This window comes from Rhinolophus sinicus, linkage group LG04 (assembly GCF_036562045.2).
Source record: "Rhinolophus sinicus isolate RSC01 linkage group LG04, ASM3656204v1, whole genome shotgun sequence".
In the NCBI taxonomy this organism is placed as follows: domain Eukaryota; kingdom Metazoa; phylum Chordata; class Mammalia; order Chiroptera; family Rhinolophidae; genus Rhinolophus; species Rhinolophus sinicus.
In genome coordinates this window covers 9190181-9214714 of record NC_133754.1, presented here as the reverse complement: position 1 = coordinate 9214714, position 24534 = coordinate 9190181, and the positions used below count along the sequence as shown (strand labels likewise).

The 24534-nt window shown below is 43.9% G+C and overlaps 1 long non-coding RNA gene across 5 annotated transcripts in view; it reads right to left on the bottom strand.

Moving 5' to 3' along the window:
• Positions 1-12458: 12458 nt before the first annotated feature.
• The window catches only part of LOC141570999 (uncharacterized), a 43113-nt gene continuing 31037 nt past the window's right edge, over positions 12459-24534 (bottom strand). For all 5 annotated transcript variants that reach the window (XR_012495442.1, XR_012495445.1, XR_012495441.1 and 2 more), the window contains one exon: positions 12459-17228. This is a non-coding gene — a long non-coding RNA (uncharacterized LOC141570999). The remainder of the gene's footprint in view (positions 17229-24534) is intronic.

The following is a 24534-nucleotide window of genomic DNA, read 5'->3' as shown; positions in this document are numbered from 1 at the left end:
ACCCATTTCCCAACTTCCCTAAATGAAAAGAATCACTTGGGGAACCTTTTACAAAAACAAACAAACAAACAAACAAACAACTTCCCCCCAAATATTGCCAGACTGTCTGAGTAAGAATCTCCAGAGGAAAGGTCTAGACATCTGTTTATGCTTGCTGTTTTATTATTTGCTTTCTTAAAAACTGGAAACTGCTCCCTAGGGACATAAGGACCAAGATGCTGACTACAACATCATTTTTCACAGCATAAAACTGGAAACAACCAACATCCCCATCAATATGGGAACAGATAAATAAAATGTTGCATTCATAAAATGGGATTCTGTGCCAACAGTTAAAATGAATGACTTGATCCATCAGCATGGATAGAGCTCAGAAACAAAGTTGAGGGGAGAAAAAAGCAAGACGTAGAATGATGTGAGACAGCATAATACACCTGTGTGTGACATGTGCTTTCACTGATCTGAAAGGATAAATGTGAGGTGTGACCAAAACATACGTGAATGCTGCCGCCACGTGCCAGCCAGGTGATGTTAATTGTGTTTTTTGACCTTGATGGCATTGTGCGAGCTGAGTTTGTACCCAGGAACACAGAATACTATAAGGGCTTATTAGAGCATTTAAGAAACGCTATGCGGAGAAAACAACCTGAGAAATGGGCAAACGGTTTAATCCTCCATCATGACAACACTCCATGTCACACATCACTTCTGGTACGGCAATCTCTGTCAAATAAAAACATTACGGTGTGTCCTTATTCACCTTATTTACTGGATCTGGCACTGTGCAAATTATGGCTCTTCCCCAAAGTCAAAATGACCATGAAAGGTAAACGTTTTGAATCGATTCAGGACGAGGCAGCCATGAGAGCACAACTAAAGACACTCACGAAAGAAGACTTCCAGACCTGCTTCAGAAAATGGCAAGAACGATGGGATAAGTGTGTTCGAAGCAAAGGGGTGTATTTTGAGGGGAATTAAGGGCAATGTGTCTTTTACTGTAATAAAGTTTTTTATTTAAATATTCACCTTTTTTTTTTTTTTATCACACCACATGCAATGAATGATCATTGCCTCAGGGAAGGGATGTAGAGAAAGGAATTAGACATGAGGTTTTGGTTCACATCTATCTGTATTGTTTGATTTCCTTTTGTAAAAGGCTAGAAAATATGTTTACATGCTAAGGGTTTTTCATTCTGGACCGTAGAAATATAGATAGGAGTACGTATTGAATTATTCCTTATACTTTTGTAATTCTCAAAATTAAAAACAAAGTATGAATACTTTAACATGACACAGAAACCCTTTGTGACATGACGCTTGCCCTGAATTATCTTCTGCCCATTACTTGTGTAAACCCTACATACTCCAGTTGTACAAACACCTCCTCTTGCCTACGCAGTGTTGGGACTAGCTCCTGTGACTTTGCACAGGGGCCTTCCTTTGCCTGGCCTGCATCCCGAGACCCGCACATCCTTCCGCGCCAGTCCTCCTGCCACCAACCCCACAAAGTGCAGGCAGAGACAGGCATTCTTTTTTATACCCTGTGGCACAGACCTCATTCTTGGAGTGTTCAGCCTCCAGCCCAGTGTATATCCTACAGTCTGTACACTGTTAAATCCTTTGGATAAATAAGGACTGGAATAGAACATTCAGCCGGTTTCCTATAAGCAAGACTCATCTGCATAGATATACGTTAAATGTCAATTTAAAGAAACAAAGCTACTTTGGGGAAATGAACATCACTCTCCCTTAGCTCTTTGTGCAACAGGCAAAAAAAAAAGGTAAGAGAAGGCTGAGGTGGCTACCTTCAAACATATGAAAGTATTTGAAGGGAAAATTGAGAATAACTGCTCCACTTCCACCAAGCACTGAGATAATGAGCTTAAATGATCACTGGAAAGATACTCATTAGATTGAAAATAATAAGAGCAACACACTGCAGTAGGAAAGAACATGGTCTTGGAGGCAGACAGACCTGGCAGTAAGTGCCATCTCCCCTGCTCAATGGCTATTTAACTTTGGGCACATTATTTCATCGCTCAGAGCCTTGGTGTCCTCATTTCCAGAATGAACATAACGCCGACCTTATGTGTTACCAGGCGCATTCAAAGGCAGAACAATGAAAGCCCTCGGCACATAGTAGTGACTTCCCTTAAATCATCACAGAACTAAAATAGGAAGTCCCCCTCCCTTGCAGCTTTTGACGTTCGACTGCCTAACAATTGTTTAGTACAAATCCTAGTTTGAAGCAGGAGGGTAGATTCCAGGAACCCCATCAGGGCCTTTGATCCTTCAGGTCTATCCTATTATGTCATAAAACCCCAAGGACTACCCAGAGGGAAGGGCCTCATACTCCCTCGCTGCAGGTTAGCCTATCCAGGACAATGACGTCCCCATTGGAGCCACATGGCATTTGGGGGCCCAGGTATTCTGCAGGGGTGTTTGTCTTTTATCTCCGTGAAGACAGATGTCATTTGTGGTCATGATAACAGCCTAGGCTAAACTGTTTAGCATTTTCATTTTAAAAGGTGATACTTAAATTGTCTTTGAAAACTTCCATTGCAAAAGGTGATAGTTAAACTGTCTTCCGTTAGCCCTACCACCAACACCTTCCCTGACCCCAGCCTGATAATAGGCTCTGGGATTGTGCTGGAAAGCAGTCTGTCCTTGTCCTCTTCTCCCAGTTGGAGACACAAATGCACGCTTGCTCAGGCTTCTTTGAGATTCCTTTCTGTTCCAATCCATTCGTGCTCAGATCCTGACCTGATTCTAGCAGTTTCCATCTATGTATAATGAGATCAGTCTTTGCTTTAAGCCTACTCTAAACAGAATATATTTTGGGACAAGATTGGAATTCACACCTAATTTGAAACACCTGTGATCCAGATTCAAGAGGTCCAGCTAGGGTTTCCAGGCAGGAATTCCCGCCTGTTCTCAGGAATTTTTTTTTTTTCACTTTCTCATTCCCAAATCCTGAGAAAAGTTGGTCGAGAAATCGGGAAAATCGGCTGCTTGAACCCAGGTGGTCAGCTGTCACTATGCGGAAACGATTCATCGTGGAGAACAGAAAACAGTTTATATCTTGGGATTTGGGAACGGGAAAGCGAAAAAAATTCCTGAGAACGGGTGGGAATTCCCGCCTGGAAACCCTAGCCACACAGTTAGCACGTTCTAAACACTAGATCCAGCGAGTTAGAGTTAGAACTATAAGGCTGAATTGAAATCCCACAGCACCACCTGCCCTACCCCACCCACTCTGCCCTCTACTCTCTCCTCTCCCGTCTCCCCTCACCTGTCCCTCATGGAATGACAAAGAGGTGTCTTTTCCAGAACTCCCAACAATACGTTCCATAATTAATACAGCTCTTCCCCCATGGAATTATGGCACTATTTACACTTGGCTTCTCAAGAAGCAACAGAGAAGGCGGTTATTTCCTTCATAGGATATGACAGGGTTCACTACATAATGAACAAAATGTCATAATAGCTCGATAAAGGCACTTTGTAAAACACATGGAACAAGTAATTTTTTAAAAACTCCAAATGAAGATTCAATTCCAAAGGGAAGGATGCCTTTGGGTTTTTTTGACAAAGCAAAATATTCCAAATTTCAACTGTTTAATAGGGCTTTCCCCAACAGCACTAGCACATATTAATTCTCATTTCAAGACAGCATGTTTATTTTAGTTCCAACCTACTTTTTCAGGGGTGGGTAATTAAGGAAACTAAAAGTGCGTATCTTATTGCTTAATTTAGAGCCTACCACTGTGTTTCTAGGCCTTTCTTGGGATGTGCTTTAATGACGCAGAACGATGAAAGATTTTTGTTCAACTTTAACCACTTGAGAAAGGCAGTGAATAAAAGTCAGGTTATATGTTCTGCTTTTTAAAAGAAACCTCACCCTATTATTTTAAACATCAGCTTCTGAACATAAAAGCTAAGCTCTTGTGTAATAAATGGTACCAGCCATACTCAGAGCTCCCAGCATCACTGCTCCAGTCATCTCTCTGAAGTCCAGACACTTGTCACACGATTGCCACCAGCGTCACCAATGAAAATTGTCTTGGGTGGCCAGCATGGAAGCCACAATTACTTATGGCATATCTTTCTATCCAAAGAGAGGTCAGAATCCCCATCAGGGACAAGAACAATTGTATAGAATCACAAACTCCCAGTGTTGGCAGAGATTTGGAGTACTTCTACACGATAAAAATACAATGCCAGCCTCATATGTAATTTTTCATTTTTCTAGTAGCCACATTTTTAAACATGAAATTGATTTTAACATTGTACTTTATTTAACCCAATATTTGCAAAATATTATTTCAGCGTATAATATAAAAATTACTAATAAAATATTTTACAGTCTTTTTCATACTAAGTCTTCAAAATCTAATGAGTATTTCACACTTACTGATATCTCAATTTGACTGCCAAATTTTCTGTGGCTAAAGTGAAATGTCGTCCTTCCATACAAGGAAGTATATTTAACAGCAAAGACAGTTTACACGGCTTTGGTTTTTAAATTTAACTTTTTTTCCTCCAGGTTTATTAAGGTATAATTAGCAAATAAAATTGTGTATACTTAAAGTGTATGATGTGATCTGATATACATATATGTTGGGAAATGATTAGCACAGTTAAGTTCATTAACACATATATCACCTCACATAATTACCATTTTTTTATGAGAATGCTTAAGATTTACTCTCTTAGCAAATTTCAAGCAGACAATACAGTATTATTTATTTATTTTGTTTTTTAAAGATTTTATTGGGGAAGGGGAACAGGACTTTATTGGGGAACAGTGTGTGCTTCCAGGACTGTTTCCAAGTCAAGTTGTTGTCCTTTCAATCTTAGCTGTGGAGGGTGCCGTTCAGCTCCAGGTCCAGTTGCCATTGTTAGTTGCAGGGGGCGCAGCCCACCATCCCTTGCGGGAGTTGAACCGGCAACCTTGTGGTTGAGAGCCCACTGGCCCATGTGGGAATCGAACCGGCAGCCTTTGGTGTTAGGAGCACGGAGCTCTAACCGCCTGAGCCACCAGGCCGGCCCAACAGTATTATTAACTATGTCACCATAATGTACATTTTATCCTCAGAACTTACCCATCTTATAATTGAAAGTTGGTACACTTTAAGCAACATCTCCCCATTTCCCCCACCTCTCAGCCCCTGGCAACCACCAATCTACTCTGTTTCTGTAAGTTCAACTTTTTTTTAGATTCCACATGTAAGTGATACCCTACAACATTTGCCTTTCTGTCTTTGGCTTGTTCACTTTGCATAAGGTTGTCGCAAATGGCCACCTTTCCTTCTTTTTGTGGCTGAGCAATATTCCATTATATATGTGATGGATAAAGAAGATGTGATATATACGTATCATCTCCTTTATCCATTCACGCATCAACAGACACTTAGGTTGTTTCCATGTCTTAGCTATTGTGAATCCATGCTGCTATGAACATGGGAGAGCAGATATCTCTTCAAGATACTGATTTTGTTTCCTTCCGATATAGAAGCTCAACTGAAATTTAAAAATCAGTTCCTCAGTTGCACTAGCCACATTTCTAGTACTCAGCGGCCACGTATATAGCTAGGCTACCATATTGTAAAGTGCAACCCTGAGGTCTTAGAATCCAGGGCCAACATGCTCCAAGAATCCTGACCAAGGTATCACCAGGTCCTGAACCCCACCAGCAACAGGACCCCCTAATCCTGCTGCAAAGGGCTCAGCCAGTTGTCGGCTCAAGTGGTTAGAAAGCTCTTCCTCGTTGCGCTGACAACTTGCTGCCCTGTCATGTCCATCTTCAGATCTTCGCTTTGTTTTCCACAAAGTCGGTCCCCTCCCTGCGAGGTGATGGGAGCAGCCCAAACTGGCCCAGTAGGTCTCCTGAGGTCTCCTCCCTACAGACCACTCTGTCTGCCCAAAGGGCACCACATCCATTTAAGAAGAGTCAGGCTTTATGAGAAAGCCTCATTCCTACCCTGTCCCCTTGATCAGGACATAGGGGAGGGTGGACAAGAAAGTCAGTTAATAATGGTTTTTCCCTGAGGCAAAGTGGCTCTGTGCTTTCTCAGCTCGCACACGCCATAAACACAGCTGCTGAGCAGTGACCCTTGAATGCTGCAGAAAAACAGCCACGTAAAACTGAGTGCTGGGTGCCTGGCACTGGAAGGCTTGTCAGAGGAAGGACTTTTTGACAAAATATGAGCAGAGTAGGGCGAAGCACTTCAACTTTAACACATATGTGAATATTAGTTTTGCATAAATGGGGTCAAATGCCATTATTATGGACGCCTCACCCCGCCTGTCAGCATCCTTACCCCATTCTTATACCTTCACCCCAGTAACTCAGTCTGTGTCCTAGATCTTCCTCTGAGCTTACATAATCCAGTAGGGCCCCTTATCATACCCATAGTCTGAGTGGCTTGTCCTCGTTTGTTTTACAGACTAAGAGCTCCTTATACACACTTTCCTGCACCTTGCTCTTCTCACCTAACTCTCTTTCAGCCGCATGGAAAAGCCAAGCCTTCTCTGTATCTCACACTGAGCACAGTTCTGCCCCAGACTGGCAGGCGGGCAGGAGACAAAGGGCAGATAGCTGGTAGATGTGCACTGCCAGCCGTATACACGCGTGCACGCTCCCGCACACTCTGGGGCTCTGTTCAGTCCTAGCTGCCAAAGGAGTACTGGCTCACCTTACCTGGCAAAGCAGAGTTGAGACCACAGGAAGTCCCCAGGCCTGGAGGCGGCTCAGAACGATTCTGCAAGCGTCAGCGGGGCTACCTCAGTCAGTGGGGGAGATGAAAGAGCATCCTCCCTCCAGCACCCTGCACCCTACACCTTCACCTGCAGTGCCCTCACCTTCAGTATTCTATGTTGCCAATTCGCAAGACCCGTGTCTCCACCCCCAAGCTCGGGGAGCATCCAGGAAATTGAACCGCAAGCCCATAATTGGAAACCTGAAAGGTTTGCAGGTGTGAATGGAATTCTTTACAGCAGGTGTACCAAGTTAAAAGAAACAATTATGCAGCCCATCCAGGGAGGTGCCCTCATTTACCTTGGGAAGCTTCAGTTGTTACCAAGTACTTTTGCTCACTTCCCTTCGCACCTGCCCTCATCCCCACACCCAGGAGGCATCGATGGCCCCCAAGCATCCAGATCTGTCCTTTAGCACCACTTTCCTCAGGAAAGGAGTGGGAACTATGTTGCCCAAAATGCTTCATGTGTCAGTGCCTGAAGTACCACCGGAAATCATGGTGAAATATTTCCATCATCCATTTTTAATTGCTGCACATTGTAATGACATTCTTTGGAAAATAAATACTTAACCACCTTCCTTAGATTTTTCAGGCCCAAGGAGGACTGTGATATAAAGCTTTTAGTTGATAGCTTAGTTTATTTTGGTGCCCTTTTTTTTTTTTATTTCCTTTCGGCTTCTTATTTATGGTTTAAATATTTTGCACCCTGGTGCTTGGCCTGCTTTCCTCGAAAGGATAATTAAGAAAAAGAATTTAAATATTCAGGCATTTTCTACTGTTGGAGGCAGTACAAATATTTTGGGGGAGAGAGGGAAATACGAGAGAAAGGCATAAACATTGCTGCAGTCACCACCAACACCCCCAAATAAAAATCTCTCATTTCCCTAAAGTGTATTAAGGTGTTATTCTTGGCATTTGGGACAGCATAACCTATTACTCCAACACTCAGTGGATTCCGTTAGGCAAATAGCTAAATCACAGGACTCTTGTGGGTGGACAAATTATCATGGAGCTCATCTGTGACCGAACGGTCCTATAATTGAAATGGGATCAGGATTCTCAAAAGCGTGTGTGCCCTACAGCTGACCCGATGTTGTAACAAGTCTGCAGGCCTGTAAGACAAATGGGATGGAGAATGGGAGCCAAAATAAAAATGGGGAAAACGCTGTTCCTGTTACATAAAAAGTTAGCATTTAATTAGACAGGGGTCATGAATTGCAGCCTTCAAAATAAAATAGAGGGGGAAAAAATTAATAAAACTTTCCCCATGAGTGACTCTTCTTACCCTTGAAGACAATGATAATGAAACTGACAAATACACCTTGGAGGCCAGCTTCAAGAATCAAATCGATTTATTTAATAATTTAGGAATCACTTCCAGCCGTCTCTCCCATTAAAATCTAAGGGCCATTGTATTCTCTATTTCCTCGGTTCCTTTCCCTTCTCTTAGTTATGCCTCACTGGCTTTAATAAATAAGTAATAACAGAGGGAAAAAACACTTATCTGGAGTGCCTGGTTTTCGCCTTCACCCTGCGGGGCTCTCTGATTCTTTTCTACCTGGAAATAAATGGAGTCGGGAACAATCTTTTCTCCTGTAAAGGCTGGGGCAGCAGGGTTGGCCCCCTAAGTGTGGTCGCAGCAGCCCAGAGCCCAGAGCACTGCTCCAGCCCCAAGAAGAACTGCAGAATAAATAACACGTTAAGACAAGCTCAGAGAGCCAAGGGCTCATTCCAAAGGCAGAGCGTGTGCACACAGGCGACTTTCCAACTAGTAAATGGCAGGAAACCACAGCGACTAGTAGGGGAATTTCGAAAGCATCAAAGTAAACTGTGATCATTTGTACTTTATTGCTCAAAAGCAAGGGCTGCTGAACCCGGCCGCAGTTATATTTCCTCCTGATGCTTTGAAGAAAATGGGAAAGAGATTGCTATTATACAGTAGGTCTCAGAAAGCAGACTTGCTGACGGGGCAGGATTGTGGTGCCACTCTACCACTCCCCTGCTCTCCCATTAGGGCAAGCTTGCTTCCCCCTCACTCTGAGGCCTCGGGGACCTGGGAGCCCCAAAGCCAAGGCCAGTCTGAAGCAGGCAAGAGCCTGCTCCCCAGGGCTACCTGAGTGATGGCACAGGAGCCACAAGTGACCAGTGACAGAGCCGGCTCCATCCACCGCCAACACCCTCAGCTTCCCGGACAAAGCCCAAGCCCACTGGTATGATCAACATCCATTTCCCAGCTTCTGCCTGAGTCCCCCAGGTCACCTCTCACAGCCCGTCTTCCTATGGCAACCATTTGTACCATTTATAGGTCCGTTTCCATGCCGTTGAGGGGTTACCCCCAATTAGAAAGCCTGCCCCTCTACACTTCTCCTAGCCCCATCTCTAGTAGGCTAAATCTTTTTTTTTTTCTTCCTGTAAGACTTGGTTTAGGCATAATCCCCCAGGAATTTTCCCCAGAGCACCAAAGACACACATTTCTTGCCACTGACGACCTGATAATGAATTTTCACATGCCTTCTTGGTTTTGTATCCCTAGACCTACATATGCTCTGCACACACATCAGGGGCCTCACAAACATGTGCTCACTAAATGTCAAAGGAGGCGAGTAGACTCACTGCTGCAGGTCTGGTGTAACTTGCACCTCCTGGAGTTGTCAGCTGGGGGAGAGAGGGGGCTGAAGTGCTCTGTCTCCCCTGGAAACCAGCCTTCCCGTCTTCACCCAGCAGCCCTGGTGAAGGTAATTTATCCCTGCCAGAAAATCACAGGCGCCAAGCCACGTAGCAACTCCTCTCCTTCCACAAATTAATGATGATTCCGGTGTTAATGCCATAAATAATTCATGAAGTCAAATATGAGGTATCTCTCAGCCCCCACAGACATACTGTGCAGCTTCACTCACAGGAGAAACTTAAACAAAAACCTGGAAGCCACTTTGGTTTGCAGGAAGTTCCCACACGGCTAAACTGATGTTAAATTTAGCCAAATGCCCTTTACAACATAAATGTACATGGAGTACCCTGTCTGTGCTTGGCAAGGTGCTGGGTGAAACTGAATCAAGGACACAGTCTCCACCCTGCAGTTGAATGGGAGAAACAAGGAAACGTCACAGAGTGGTAAGCACTAAACAGACGACAAAGTGAGGTTGTACAGTGTCGTGGTTAAGTGTCTGTTCTCTGGAGTCAAGCAGACCTGGGTTCTAAGCCCAAGTCCTCAGTGTGTAAACTTAAGCCAGTTCGTCTCTCGCTAAGTCTCAGTCTTCTCATCTGTTAAGTGGGCATCATGACAATAACAGCAGCTACCTCACAGGGTTGGCCTACAGAAGGAAAACAACTAATGATAGGGATTCACATTAATATTGTGATATATGACACACTCTTGGGGAGTCAGAGAAGGCTTGTTGCAGGAAATGACTTTCAGAGGATGCATGGGGGAGAGAGTGAGAGATGTGGAGAAAGACCAACTACATAATTGGCAGGGCCCAGTGCAAAGTGAAAATGCACGTCCCCTTTTTCAAAATGTATTAAGTCTTTCAGGACAGTGACAACAGAGCATTAAAGCAAGTGCAGGGTCCTTGAAAGGAGAGGGTACTGGGCAACTGCATGGGTCCTAAGCCCGTGAAGCCGGCCCTGGGAGAAGGCATGTTCCCCACAACCCCCAATACATGACTGATATTCGGACTGCAGGAGTGGCAGTTTTGGCTTCTGAAGACGGAGCTCCAAGCCTCGGTCTGACCGGAAGATGGTTCTGACTGAACTACAGCCTCAGAAGTGACCTTGCAGGTAGTCAGATACTCTGGCTGCTATATCATGCTGTGTGCCCACAAGAGAATGATGTCACTGCTCCCCCACTCCTCCAGTGCTGCCTACAAGCAAGAGAATGCATGTGGCCACTTTCCCATGTCTGGGATTTCTGAAAGACATCAGTGGGATTCCTGGGCTCAGAATCAGGAGTCCTGGATACCAGCCCATGCCCTCACTCAGGGCAGGTCACCTCCCATCTCTGGACACCAGTTTCTCACCTGTGAATTGCAGGGAGTAGACTCACTGATCTCCAGGTTCCCTTCAGGATAGAATATTCTGTTTCTATGCAATAGCAGCGGGAGGAAGAAAATAAAAGTCTGCAAAGCCAGAGTAAAGTAATAATTTTAAAACAAGCTATATACCTGCTGACTTTTTAATATACCATTTCTGGTCTGGGAAAAAAAACATATTATGCAAAATAAAATGCTCTTGAAAACTCCCATAATGTCACCGTGTGCGTTTCCTTTAGCAGGTGTGGCACATTTCAGGTCATTAAGGGTTTATGTAATAGGGGCCCTGAAGCCCAGTCACTGATGAGGCTTTATTTAGACCTCTCAACATGGGGGGCATATATTTCCTGTACATCAGTGGCTGGTTTTATTGCTGAAAGCAGTTGCATAAAAAACAATTATCCCCAAGAGGTAGATCATTTGCTCCTGCTTTTCCTCACCTGAAGTTGCCATCATCCTTCACACCCCATTTTGGAATCATCTCCTGGACTCACAACTGAAACCATCCACAGAGCAACACATTCCAGGAACTCAGGCAGACCCCAAACCTGCCAGGACCCAGAGCCCTTTCCTCCGGAAGCTCACGTAAGGGATATAGCCTCTTAGAACATTGGTTCCCCAAACCTGGGGTACGCATGGCACTTACCTGGAGGGCTTGTCAAACACAATGGCTGGACACAATTCCCAGTTTCTGGTTCGGTAGGTCTGGGCTGGGGCCTCAGTATTTGCTACGCTAACAAATTCTCAGCAATTCTGCTGGTCCCAAAACCACGCTTTTAGAACCATTCCATCTGAGAGTACAGTAGTCCCCCTTACTCCGACGGGATATGTTCCAAGATCCCCAGTGGATGCCTGAAACTGCAAATAGTACCAAACCTTATATATGCTCTGTATTTTGCCTATACATACGTACCTATATAAAGTACCTATGTCAAACCTGATGAAAAGCCAGATTGATTGGGCTGGGTCCATTAACTGGGAATAATTACCATCTCCTTTCTTCAGGAATTCCCACAGTGACCACTGCATGGTTCCTCATGAGTAAATAAAATGAGTGAGGAAGCATTTTTGTTTTGCATGGAACTGGCTTTAGGCAGCAGGTCCCACACAAGGGAGCAGCCCCGGGGTCGTGCCTGGTCCTGCCTCATCTTTCTTCCTTATACAGCTGCCAACAGATGTCCTTCCTACAGCAGCCTCAGCCATCCAGATGGCACACACAGTCTAATTGCCATTGTTAGCTCTGCTAGTGCATTCCAAAATCGGAGAGAAAATCAGCCAGGAGAGAAACTATCTCTTCTCTCAAAGGAGCCACCTCCTGACTGTGTTTAATACAGATGAGCATCAGCTGCTTCTGCCAGCTGTGTCTGAGGGAAATGACCAGAAGCCCCTTCTTGCTCCGGGAATGTACGGAAGCCATTAAGAAGGGTGCCCTTGCCACTCCATTGGCCCAACCCCGAAGAAAAGACATTAGCCTCAAAGACTAAAAAGTCTGACAAGACCGAGTTTTGCCGAATATGTAGCACATCAGACTCTCTTACACTCTGCTGAGGAGCCTGTAAATTGGAACAACCACTTTGGAAATCTGTACATTATCTAGTAAAGTTGAAGGTATCCACTTCCTGTGACACTGGAATTCCACTTTGAGATACATGCCCTACAGAAATGCGTGCCTGTATGTGCCAGGATACACAGCCTAGATGTTCACAGGAGTGTTGTTCATAATTACCACAAACTCAAAACAACCCAAATGTGATCAAAAGTAGAATGGATAAATAAGTGGTGGAAAAGGCAATCAATCCATACCTTTACCATTGTTATTACTATACAGCAATGAAAATTAGTCAACATAATCCTGAGCAAAACAAACATGAAAAACAAAAGAACACCCATAGTATGATTACATTTTGATAATGTTCAAAATACCAGAAACATTCACACCATACTGTTTTGGGATGCATTTGGGGGTGGAAACATTAACATAAATCAAGGAAATTATTGCCAAAAGTCAATACAGTTGACCCTTGAACAACCTGGAGGCACTCGAAAATCCACATATCACATTTAATTCCCCAAAAACTAAACTAGTACTAACAGCCAGAAGACTGACCAAGAATATAAACAGTCAATTAATACATATTTTATACAGCATATGTATTATATACTGTATTCGTATAATAAAGTTAGCTACAAGAAAGAAAATGTTAAGAAAATCGTAAGGAAGATTTTTCCGGTCAAGATGGCAGAGTAGGTAAACGCAGCGCTCAGCTCCTCTCAGGACCACATCAATTACAACTAAATCACAAAACAACCATCATTGACAGTCACCTGAAGTCTAGCTGTACCAAAGCCCTACAACTACGGACATACAGAAGAAACCAACTTGAGACTGGTAGGAAGGGCAGACACACGGAACAGGCTGGGCCCACACCCAGGTGTGACCATTAAAAATTGAAAGGACATCGCTTCTCGGCCTTTTGGCTAAGATCAAGTGTAAAAATTGAAAGGACTATCTTGGCTGCAGAGGTCCCCCTTGGGGAGGAGCAAGGGGTCTCAACCCCACACCAGACTCCCCAGTCTAAGGTTTCAGGGCCGAGGAGAGAGGTCCCAATAAACTCTGGCTATGAAAACCAGCGGAGATTGTGGCTGAGTGAGCGGAGGTGCTGTACATATGAAATATAAAATAATATTGAATGTAAACTGTAATTGAACATTTTTAAAATGGGGGGAAAGAAGAAGGGAAATAAGAAGTTTACATTTCCAGGTATAAAACAAATAAGTCATGGGGATGTAACGTGCAGCATAGGGAATATAGTCAGTAATATTGTGATAGCATGGCACGGTGTCAGATGGTTGCTGGGCTTATCATGGTACCACTTCTTTAGGTATATAAATGTTGAATAACTATTATATACACCTGAAACTAATATAATATTGTTTGTTAGCTATATTTTAATAAAAATATTTTTAAAATTTTTTAGTTAAATTTTATTGGGGTGACAATTGCTAGTAAAGTTATATAGGTTTCAGGTATACAATTCTGTAATACATCATCTGTATATCACATTGTATGTTCACCCAGAGTCAGTTCTCCTTCCATCACCATATACTTGATCCCGTTTACCCTCATCTACCACCCTCCTTCCCCCTTACCCTCTGGTCATCATACAACTCTGTTTAGTGAGTCTGTGTCTATGAGTTTTTGTTTCTTCATTTGTTTGTCCCATTCTTTTATTGTTTTCAGTTTTATATACCACATATCAGTGAAATCACATGGCTTTTTAAAAAAGAAAATCATAAGGAAAATACATTTACAGTATTTACCGAAAAATATCCATGCATAAGTGGACCTGGACAGTTCAAACCCATATTGTTCAAGCTCAACTGTATGTGTTTACTTCTGAGGGAAGAAAGGAATTGTGAAGGGGCCGGCGGGGTTGGGGTTCATATATAAGGTGTAGGCAATATTCTATTTCCTGACCTGAGGGAGGTGGCTGCACAGGTGTTTGATTCTCTATATGTATGCTTTGTGTATTTTTCTGTGGATATGTTATACTTCATACACACACACAAAAGCAAACATTAAAAGAGAAAACAAAGGTATTGCCCCAGGCCTGATGGCAGCTGCCCCTCCTGGAACTCAAGGAAAGTGCTGGTTCAGATGGGGTATATTTGGTGGGTGGGAGGAGGGGAGGGGCGTGCAAGGGACAGAAGAGCTGTGCCTCAGAAGAGTTGTACCCACATCCCTTCTGGAATTTTTTTACGTTTTATTCATGAGTTGTTAACCATTTTGTTTAGCAAATCGGTTTATCCCAATGACCTCTGTGGAAGTGGCAGATGGCACTAAAGAAACCCCCCTATACGCAAGCCCAGAAGCCCAGTCTGTTTGCTCACCCTCTGCTCGGGCAAGAGCTGAAGGTCCCAGGATTCAAAGAGCCCAGACTGAGAGGGGGAGGAAGGGAGGGTGGGGAGGGTGGTGTCAGCAGCAAGTGGGGTCTGTGGAGATTGATATAAACATGGCCTTGAAGCAAATAGCAGCCTCGAACTGAGCTTTTTCTGAGAGAGCTCTGCAAATGCGCACAGATATTGAAGCCTGGGAAACCTGAACTGCTAACTATAATCACTGGGGCAAGAGCCAGGGGTGTGCAGGAGAGAAAAGCATGGAGGGCATGAATTGGTGTGAAAATGCAGCAGGGAACTGCATGAGAGTAAGGACGCTAGAACTCTTAGCTCCCCCATCTTGTCAAAAGTCCCATATGGTCTGTCCACTCCAGGAGAGAGAATTTGCAAAGCAGGGACTTCTCCAAGCACTGACAATTCTGCAAAGGAAAAGCCAGAGCAGACATTTTCAGGGCTTAAGTCCTGCGTGGGCCAGGGGAGACGTGAGGAAGTGACAAGGAGATGTAATTCCATTCTTTAATAGTTTGTGAAATGGCATAATGGGACTATTCATTAATCAGGTGAAAATGTGATTTTCCTGTGCTGTCTAATGTTACTGGCAACTCAATTTAATAAAAGAGAACACATATAAGAGTCCTTGGGTCTGTACTTGTAAAATGACATTTTGCATCTCTTACCTTTTTAAATTTGAAGATGTTTAGACTTCCGTAATCTAACAAAGGCCTCTGCATAGTTCCTGAAAGACCGTATCAAGGACTTTTGAAGCCATTTCTAATTTGCTGCTTTGAAAGGGCTGCCCCAAATATAATGACAGTCCCAAGCCCAAGCTTTCAGAAAGCTATTCCAATTCAAAAATGGCTCTAAGAAATAGGGTAAATATAACTCCCTATTAATTCACCAAATATTTATTTAGTGCTACGTCAACTCCAGGCCTAGAGCTGGGCACTGTGGCTCATGGTGGAGCTTACTGTCTGGTGGGGAAGGAGGGCGATGTGGACACAATGTGATTTGGGGTGGCGAGTCTCTGATGCAGATGGTGCAGGGCACTGTGGGGGCGCACAGAAGGGGCTGCTCACCAGACTGAGGGGTGCACAGAAGGCTGCCCTGAGGGAGCGACATACAAACCACGATGTGGAGGATGAGCAGAGGTTGGCCAGGTAAATGGAAAGGAGATCAGTGTTCTCAGTGAGGGGAACGGCACATGCAAAGGCCCGGAGGCAGGCACAAGATGCTGCACTCAAGGTACAGAGCTTGGAACTAGGCAATGGTGAGGAATGAGGCCTTCGAAGCCGGAGGCACCAGAACATCAGGGGCGTCGAAGGCCATTTGAAGGAGTCAAACTTTGTTTTAAGCTCACGGGGAATCTCTGACGGGTTGTGAGCAAATTTCTAGATTCGAAAGAAGATGGTGGCTGATGTGTAGAACGTGGATTAGCAGCAAACTAAAGACAAGCCTCAGGAAGACAAGTTGGAAAACTGCCTCCGTCTCCTGACCTGGGGTGATGGTGAGCCAAACCGGGAAGTGAAGGTGGTGTGGAGGCACCTGGGCGGGTGTGAGGACGGTCCTTGGAGGGAGGACCTAGTACATAACGTGGCTTCAGAACAGAACGGAAACACTTCAGAACACAGTATTCGTTTCTAATATGAGCAGTGGATCATTTTCTTTTAAGGCTAACTGTGCACCTCCTATATGTCAGGGGTAGACCAGCGCTAGGGTTTCCGCAAGGCCAGTAAGACGCTCTGCAAGCATGCAAACACGGCACCATCCCAGCCTGGCAGGCAAGGGCTCTGGGGTCACACTGCTCTGGATTCAAATTCTGGCTCCATTCACTCTCTGTGTGAACAGGTACAAAACATTTAATCTCTCTAAGCTCAGTTTACCATTCATAAAGTGGGACGACAGTGCCTGCTTTCTAGGATTATTGGGAAAACTAAATGACATGTATGTAAAGAGTCTAGCTCAGTCCAGGCACAAAATGGTTGTTCCATAAATGGCAGCTGTTGTTATTACTGGTGGTGATGGTGGTGATGGCGGAGGTAAACTTTTTGGCATTGCTTCCATAGTTCAGTTCTACAAATCCTGTGCTGGCGTAGCTGGTGACTCCTGTGCAGACATATGAATAGTGTTCCTTGCATTTTTCCTGTGGTTGCCATACAAGAGAAAGTCAATGCTCTTGTCCCAAGTGCCCAGCTGACAACATAGTACGGTTCAAAAGAACATTGATCAGACACTTACGAGCAAGGGGACACAATGAGGTGCCACCAGCATCAGTATGGTCACTTGAACACGACGGTGATGATGAAATCTTTGAAGTATAGATAACTCTTTCCTTTCAGATCCCGTATCCAAGAAGATACACAAATGGGTCTGAGCAGCTTTGCTAAATCAGCACAAGGCTATGCACTGACAATAAGAAGACTAAGATCACACTCCAGATTGCAGGAAATGCTCCGTGTATGAAGCTTGAAACATTCTCCAGTAACACGTGGCTGAGAGCTGCCCAGAATGCTGTTGCCTAGGCAGCAGGGTATCCAATGAGGGGCTGTCAGACAAGGAAATAGGAAAACAAATCAAGAAAAGTGTCATGACCTTTGGGAGACTGAGAAGCAGAATGAGGCCAGAGCTGCATTTAGCTCCCCACTAAACCTACGCTTGATAGACCAGGAGTTGTGTCAGACTTTGCCAACAACAGGGCAAAACAGAATCATCTTCAAATGCTCCAACATTGAAGCAAATCAATCTGCAACTCAGCCCCATGGGGCTGAAACTGTATGGAGGATGGATGTAATAATATCAGTGTAGTAGAGAAATATTTTGAAATTTTAACCAAGGTTCTCGTGCCCTGAAATATCCTCGTTCCCTCTACCCACCCCTCTCTCCCCAGGCAGATACTTCCAAATCCCACACTTTGTGCCTCAGGAAATGAATGGCACAGCAGAAACGCTGAGAGAAAAAGTCAGTTCTTGATTTTGGGAGTTTCAAATTTGAAACTCACAGCTGAGTTTAAGGAAAAGACTTGCATTCCAAAAGCTAAGGAGAAAGCTATTGTCCTAACAGACTCATACAGAAAATGTATTCAGGCCAAAGAGAAGTGAAGATCACAGAACGCTGGGGTGCATCTCCACACCACCCCAGGCAGGTTCTGTGGAAAGGACCCAAGGAAGACCTTGCAGGGATTCTGTGGCTTGAAGAGCTTTCCAGGGGCCGGCAACAAGATGTGAAGGTGGTGGCCTGGGGTGGCGAGGTGGGGACCTAGGCAGGCAGACCGAAAGAACCTTTCAGCACTCCCAGCACTGTGTGGGAAACAGCCAGCTCTTCCTTGTGTCCAAGAAAAGAGCAGACTTAGCCGGTAAAAGACAGATCTGGGGAGGCTTTACCGATAGGAGGAGAAAATATAGCCTCCATCTTTGCTGCCAGAAGCCCAGAGGGCTGATGGGAATGTGGAAGGGGGAGCAGGCAAAAGATGACAGTGAGCAGTGAGCAGATCTCTCCCAGCATGTGAGTGGGCTGAGATTCTGAATTGATTTGAAATTAAATTTCCAATTCCTACAGTCTGAATGGAGTCTTAAAAAAAGAAAATAAATTAAGGTATAAAAAATGTTTGTTTCACTGTTGCACAACAGACTGGGCAGCATTATTGTCATTATTAGTGAGTATTACAGCTCCCCTCTGTAAGTCACCTACTATGTGCCAGCCATGGAGGGCAGCAAATGGTTCCGGGCACGGTAGGGACTATATAAAAATTGCCCTACGTGTTCCTCTCAATAACACTCTGAGGGGGCCGTAATATTCTTACAAATAAGAAAACCAAGTAGAGACTCACGTGCCTTGCCCAAAACCTCAGGGCTATTAAGAGGCAGATCCAGGATTTTACCCAGGTCATTCTCTCCACTGGGGCACAGCCAAGTGGCTTTTGCATGAATAATGAACCTTGAACAACCATTAGCAGCAGGGATGGGAGAAGGAGGTTCCAAAATTTCATATCACACAGGGAGGCATCCTGCCAAGGCCGTGCTTCCAGCCTTCACCCACACAACTTTGCTCACTTCCCCATGGGTCAGCACTTTTCCAGTGCTGACGACTTTTCCATAACGCCTTATGCCCACCTGCACATAAACACTCACCCATGCTAAGCCCAGTCTCGGGGGTGGGGGCGGGGCTAGGCCTGCAAGCCTCCCGATGACCCAACCAGAGTTTTGTTTGTGTTTTAAGAGATATCGCAGATCCCTGTTCAAAATGCATGGAGGGGTGGTTTATCGTTTGTTCAATGGGCTGCTGGCTTCCTGCACTCTCTAATCTTAGGCCTCTCGTCCTGCCTGGTAGAACTGATGTTGGGACGGCAACAGGGCCCTGACAGAGGGAGGGAAGGAGCTATTTCAAACTTGTGAATAAATAATCCTGCAAGTAACAGATTTGAGCTAAAAGGAGAGTTTGGCTCTCAGTAGAGCCATTTATAGAAAGGCATCAGCTCCTGTAATGCACATCACAAAGAGCAGTATTCCTGTTAGGAGGTGGCTTCCCTCACACTGGCGTATTCAAGGGCCATCTGAAGGTTGCAATTCAGACTGCGTGATTTCAATACTTAATTGTCACTATACCTAACAGTAAATCCCTTATCTTCCAAATTAAATCCTCCCTTCTAAATCCTAAAACCAATATTTTAAATCCTTTTTCTTTTCTTCCATTCCCTACCCTCAAAATCCATACTATGTTGATTCTTCCTTCTCAGTAATCCCCAAAAGTGTCCCTTCTCTGCTCCCTAGTTAATCCCTCCATTCAAGTATAAATCTCACCCTGTAACAATTGGCTCTGGCCTCCTTGGCCTGTCCCTCCCACATATCCTGCTTCTGCATTCATTTGCCTTTACCTTTTTCTGTGGGGCCCATTTTACCTTCCTCTAAGACTATCAAAGCCCAGACAAGCAACCTGTTTCTCAAGAAAGCAACAGACAAATACTTTGCCATATGTTTCTTCTGAATCAAATTCAATCGGATGATTCACCTTTAGAACTATTCTATTCTTTCCTGCCCTGGACTATGGATTGGTCGTTGGTAAAGGAGATAAATTTTCCTCCATGATACATTGAGTCCAATAACACCAGAAGCATTTATTGAGCTCCTGCTCTGGGCCACACACACTCTGTACATGATGCCAGGATGGACGATGGATTTTCCGTAACTCTTCATGCCCATCCACACACAAACACATACACGTCCAGGAAGCCCAGTCAGGGAGGGGTCAGGCCTACAAACCCCCAGATGCTCCTCTACGTGCCTGCCTGAACATACACAGTCTGCCCTGCAACCCTCAAACACCCCAGTGTGCAAGAAACCCGCTTCCTAACTATACCACTACTCTTTGTGACGAGAGGATGAGCATTATGGAAGCTGATGGCTGTTTACAAATAATTCTGTTAAAGGATTATTTGTAAAATGAAATAAAAATAATAAAACACAAGTTCACATTTAATGTGCAGAAGACGAGAATGCTGGCCACAGCACATAAATACTAACTCCAGCTCTCAGCTCAGGAAGGTAATTACCCTCATCCTCCTCACTCCCATTTTGACACTTGTTCACAGTGAATTGTAATTGACAGGTAACATGCCCACTTCCCCCACTAGACAATGAGTTCCTTTACAGCAGCAACTGCTTAATTGACTGTCAAATCCCAGTATCTGGCACTGTGCTTTGTACCTGGTGTTGACCTTAAACAAATAGACAGCCAGATAGTTCTCCAGCAAAATGGGTTTATTCAGGAACAACAAAGAATTGCCATTCAGAACATGCAGCCTAATAGTGGACTACACACAACTCCAGAGAAACAAAAGACAATGCTCTTTTACAGACTTGGGAGGGGCTTGTAAACGAAGAGTCCATTGGAGGAAACCGAAAGTTCAAAGTATAGTGGCTTCTCATTGGCTGAGCTGTTACTGTTTTCTTCCTCCTGCTGAGGTAGTAAAGCAGTATGGCTTGGTGTTGTAGATGGAAGGTATATCTCTTCCTTTGGGGATCAGTAGTGTGCTTTGAGTGACAGGTGTGAGAGCTCTCCTGGCCTCCAGACTTCATTTTAAATGAGATTTCTGTTTATTAACATTCACACTGGCAAAGTATGTGCTCAATGAACATTTCTTGAATGAATGAATGGTGTACCATAAGACCAAATGAGGCAGATCAGGAAATCCTTCCCAGGGAAGGTGAGACCTGAGCTCTGCGAAGGTTTGGAGGTGTGGAAGTTTTTTGGGCCTTGGTGGACTGGCTGATAAATGAACAAAGTGGAGCTTGGGGCTGGTCAGACCAGAAAATCAGACTGCACAGGCATATGGGGCCAGGCTGGGAAGGGCCGCATATGCTGAGGAAATTGGATATAATCCTGTGCAATGAGAACCTTGGTGCTCTTTCTTGCTGGAGTCCTCCAACCATCTTAAGTTACTCTCTCCTTTTAACAAACGTATCAGCGTGTGATCACATTTCATTAAAGAGAAGAGAGGGGGAGTGGAAATAAAAGTTCCTAAGTTCTATTCAACAACAAAAACCTAACAACCCCGTTTTGAAAATGGGCAAAGGCCTTGAATAGCCATTTCTCCAAAGAAGATATACAGATGGCCAATAAATACACGAAGAGATGCTCAACATCACTGAACATTAGGGAAATGCAAAGCAAAACCACAATGAGGTGACTCTTCACACCCATTAGGATGGTTATTATTTAAAACACACACAGAGAAAATATGTGTTGTGAGGATGTAGGGAAACTGGAACCCTTATGCATTGCTGGTGGGATTATAAAATGGTGCAACTGTCCTGGAAAACAGTATGCTAGATCCTTAAAATTTTAAACATAGAATTACCCTATAATCCAACAATTCTACTTCTGGGTATATACCCAAAGAATTGAAAGCAGGGCGATGAATAGATATTTGTACACCTATATTCTTAGCAGCATTATTCACAATAGCCAAAAAGTGGAAACAACCCAAATGTCCATCAACAAATGAATGGATAAACAGTGTGATATATGCATACAATGGAATATTATTCAGCCTTAAAAAGGATGGAAATTCTGACACACGTCACAACACGGATAGGCTTTGAAAACATTGTGCTAAGTGAAAAGCCAGACACAAATGGACAAATGTTGTATGATTTCACTTATAGGAGATATTGAGAAGAGTCAAATTAATAGAAACAGAATCTATAATAAAGCCTATAAGGGGATGGGGGAGGCGGAAATAAGGAGTTATTGTTTAACGGGTACAGAGTTTCAATATGAGCTGATGAAAAACTTCTGGGGATGGATAGTGGTAATGATTGTAAAACAATGTACTTAATGCATCTGAAATATGCACTTAGAAATGGTTTAAGTGATAAATTTTATGTTATGTATGTCTTGCCACAATAAAAAAAATGAAACTAAAAAGTCCCTGAGGGCTTGATTTTCTCTGACACAGCAAACTTGAGGGACTGGGGAGCATTCCATGGCTGTCTAACCCCCTCCTTTCTCTCACAATTGTAGGGCTGCTACATGCTGTCTCAGGTACTCCCTCTGTTAGCCACTCTTATCTTCACTTCTTTCAAACTCTTAATGAACGTGTGTCTTTCCCTGACACATGTCAATCATCTCCCAGACGTGAAAACCTTCCCCACAGTTGACTGGGCTCTGAGAGGGAAACGGCATCTCTCACCATTAGGTTTGCCCTGGTCCCACTAATGTCTTTACCTAAATTATTGCATCCACTTGAGAGGCTAAGTCTTTAGCCCTTGGTGGTTTTGAATACACTAAAAGAACTGTCAGCAGCCCGTCATTAAGAAGTGTGGTTTGCCTGCCTGTAGGTTCACAGGGGGCTGTTGTGAATTATTTGAGGGAAGCCTTCAAATTTGTGAGAAGAAATGTCTGCTTCTTGCTCGTAAGAATGCCATGTCTAACCAGTTCTCTTGGAGAGGTTCATGAGAGTGTGAGCCAAGAGAGTGGTTGGGGCAGGCAGAGAGGCAAAGAGGTACCCGCGGGACCTTAACATAGCACTTCCGGTTCTTTATACTGAACATCAGCCAGTCACAGGTCATCATTTGAAACATTAACTGGTGTTTACCAGTATTTCCAATGGCCATACTTTCTGCCACTCAGGCAGATGAGAAGTCTGCTTTCATTTCCTCGTGGAAGGCCTGACACAGAGGAAAATGAGAGCAATACTTTGAGAAAAAAGAAAAAAACAAGAGTTGTAAGTTTCAAAATCCTAGGACTTGGGCATAAACAAAGGATTTGAAATAAAATGTGATCAGTCAGAGCCAGTTTTTCCTATTCCCCAGAGCTGAAGTTTGCTCTAGCTGGAGGAAGGGAAGACGCAGAGGTTCAGAAACCTCTGAGCCTCTGAGAAGAGCTCTGTCCCCTGCCCCTGCCCAACTCAACCCAAACCTGGTATCCCAAGAGAGCCCCAGGGCTCTGCCTTGTGCTAGGAGAGCCCAAAGATCTGGCCAGACCAAGTCCCCACAGCCTGCAGAGGACAGGAGCAGTAGCACAGACATCCCTAGTGGGGTATGAAGGGAGAAGGTCTTGGTCAGCTTTGAGGGTTTCCTGTGGCCCCAGGGTGACTGGGGAGCAACAAACATGCCCATATGCCAGGGAGGGTTGAAAGCAGCTAAAAGAGAGGCAGACTAGGAAAGGACATGGTTACCACAGAGTTCCTAGGAGTGACCTAACTAAACAAACGTTAAAATGGCCATCACATTAAATGAGAATGTCCTCGTAAGTGTGTGAGCAGATGATAACCTGGAACCAGATACTCCGTCCCACTTTCATGACATGACACGAAGCCCCTCCACCCACAGCCCAAACTTAGACCCTGTTCCAGGAAAGGGAGAGGAGACTCAATTGATTTCAGATTAAGTTTCTACCGCTTGGTGTGATAGAGATACAAATGAGAAATTCTGCAGTGATAGAGGACAAAAGTAAGCCACATTTCTTACAAACATGAGTGTATGGTCTGTGATTTTATACCTACTCCATATTAGTGTGTATGTTGCTTGTTAATTAATATCAAGTGGCGCTATATTTTCCTCCAGGGTAAGGTTCTAAAGTTGGCCCATTAAGTGAAAACCAAGTACAGTTGACCCTTGAACAACAGGCTGTCTCGGGTACTCCCGATAGTTATAAACTGTCTTCACCTCTTTTGAAACTCGTAATGAATGTGTCTTTCCATGACACAGTTCAATCACCAGGGCTTAGGGGCGTCAACCCCATGCAGCTGAAAATCCATGCATAACTTTTGACTCTCCAAAAACATAGCTATTAATAGCCTACTCTTGACCAGACGTCTTACGATAACATAAAGTTGATTAACACATATATTGCATGTTGTGTGTATTATATATTGCATTCTTAGAAAAAAAATAATCTAGAGAAAAGAAAGGTTAAGGAAATCATAAGGAAGAGAAAATATATTTATAGTACTGCACATATTTATATATATAAAAAAAAGATCTGTATATAAGTGAACCCGTGCAGTTCAAGCTCATGTGGTTCAAGGGTCAACTGAATATTCACAAGAACCCTTGAACACGTCTTGTTTATTCATTATTCAACGCATTTAAAGTAGCCAGCTTTTCCTCCAACTTTGAAACAGATTGTTGGTTTGCATTTTCCAATCAAGCACCAAATATAGTAATTGGTTTTTGTTTAGAAGTATGTTGTGCCAAAAAACATTAAAAAATAAGTATTTGATTTTCAAATGCTAAAATTACACACATGTTATGATTTTATCACACAGATTGAAACAAGACCTAGGAAGGGCGTACTTGATCTGACTTCAGGCTGTACTCTCATGAGTGGAGTGAAAGGAGAAGCTCACCCAC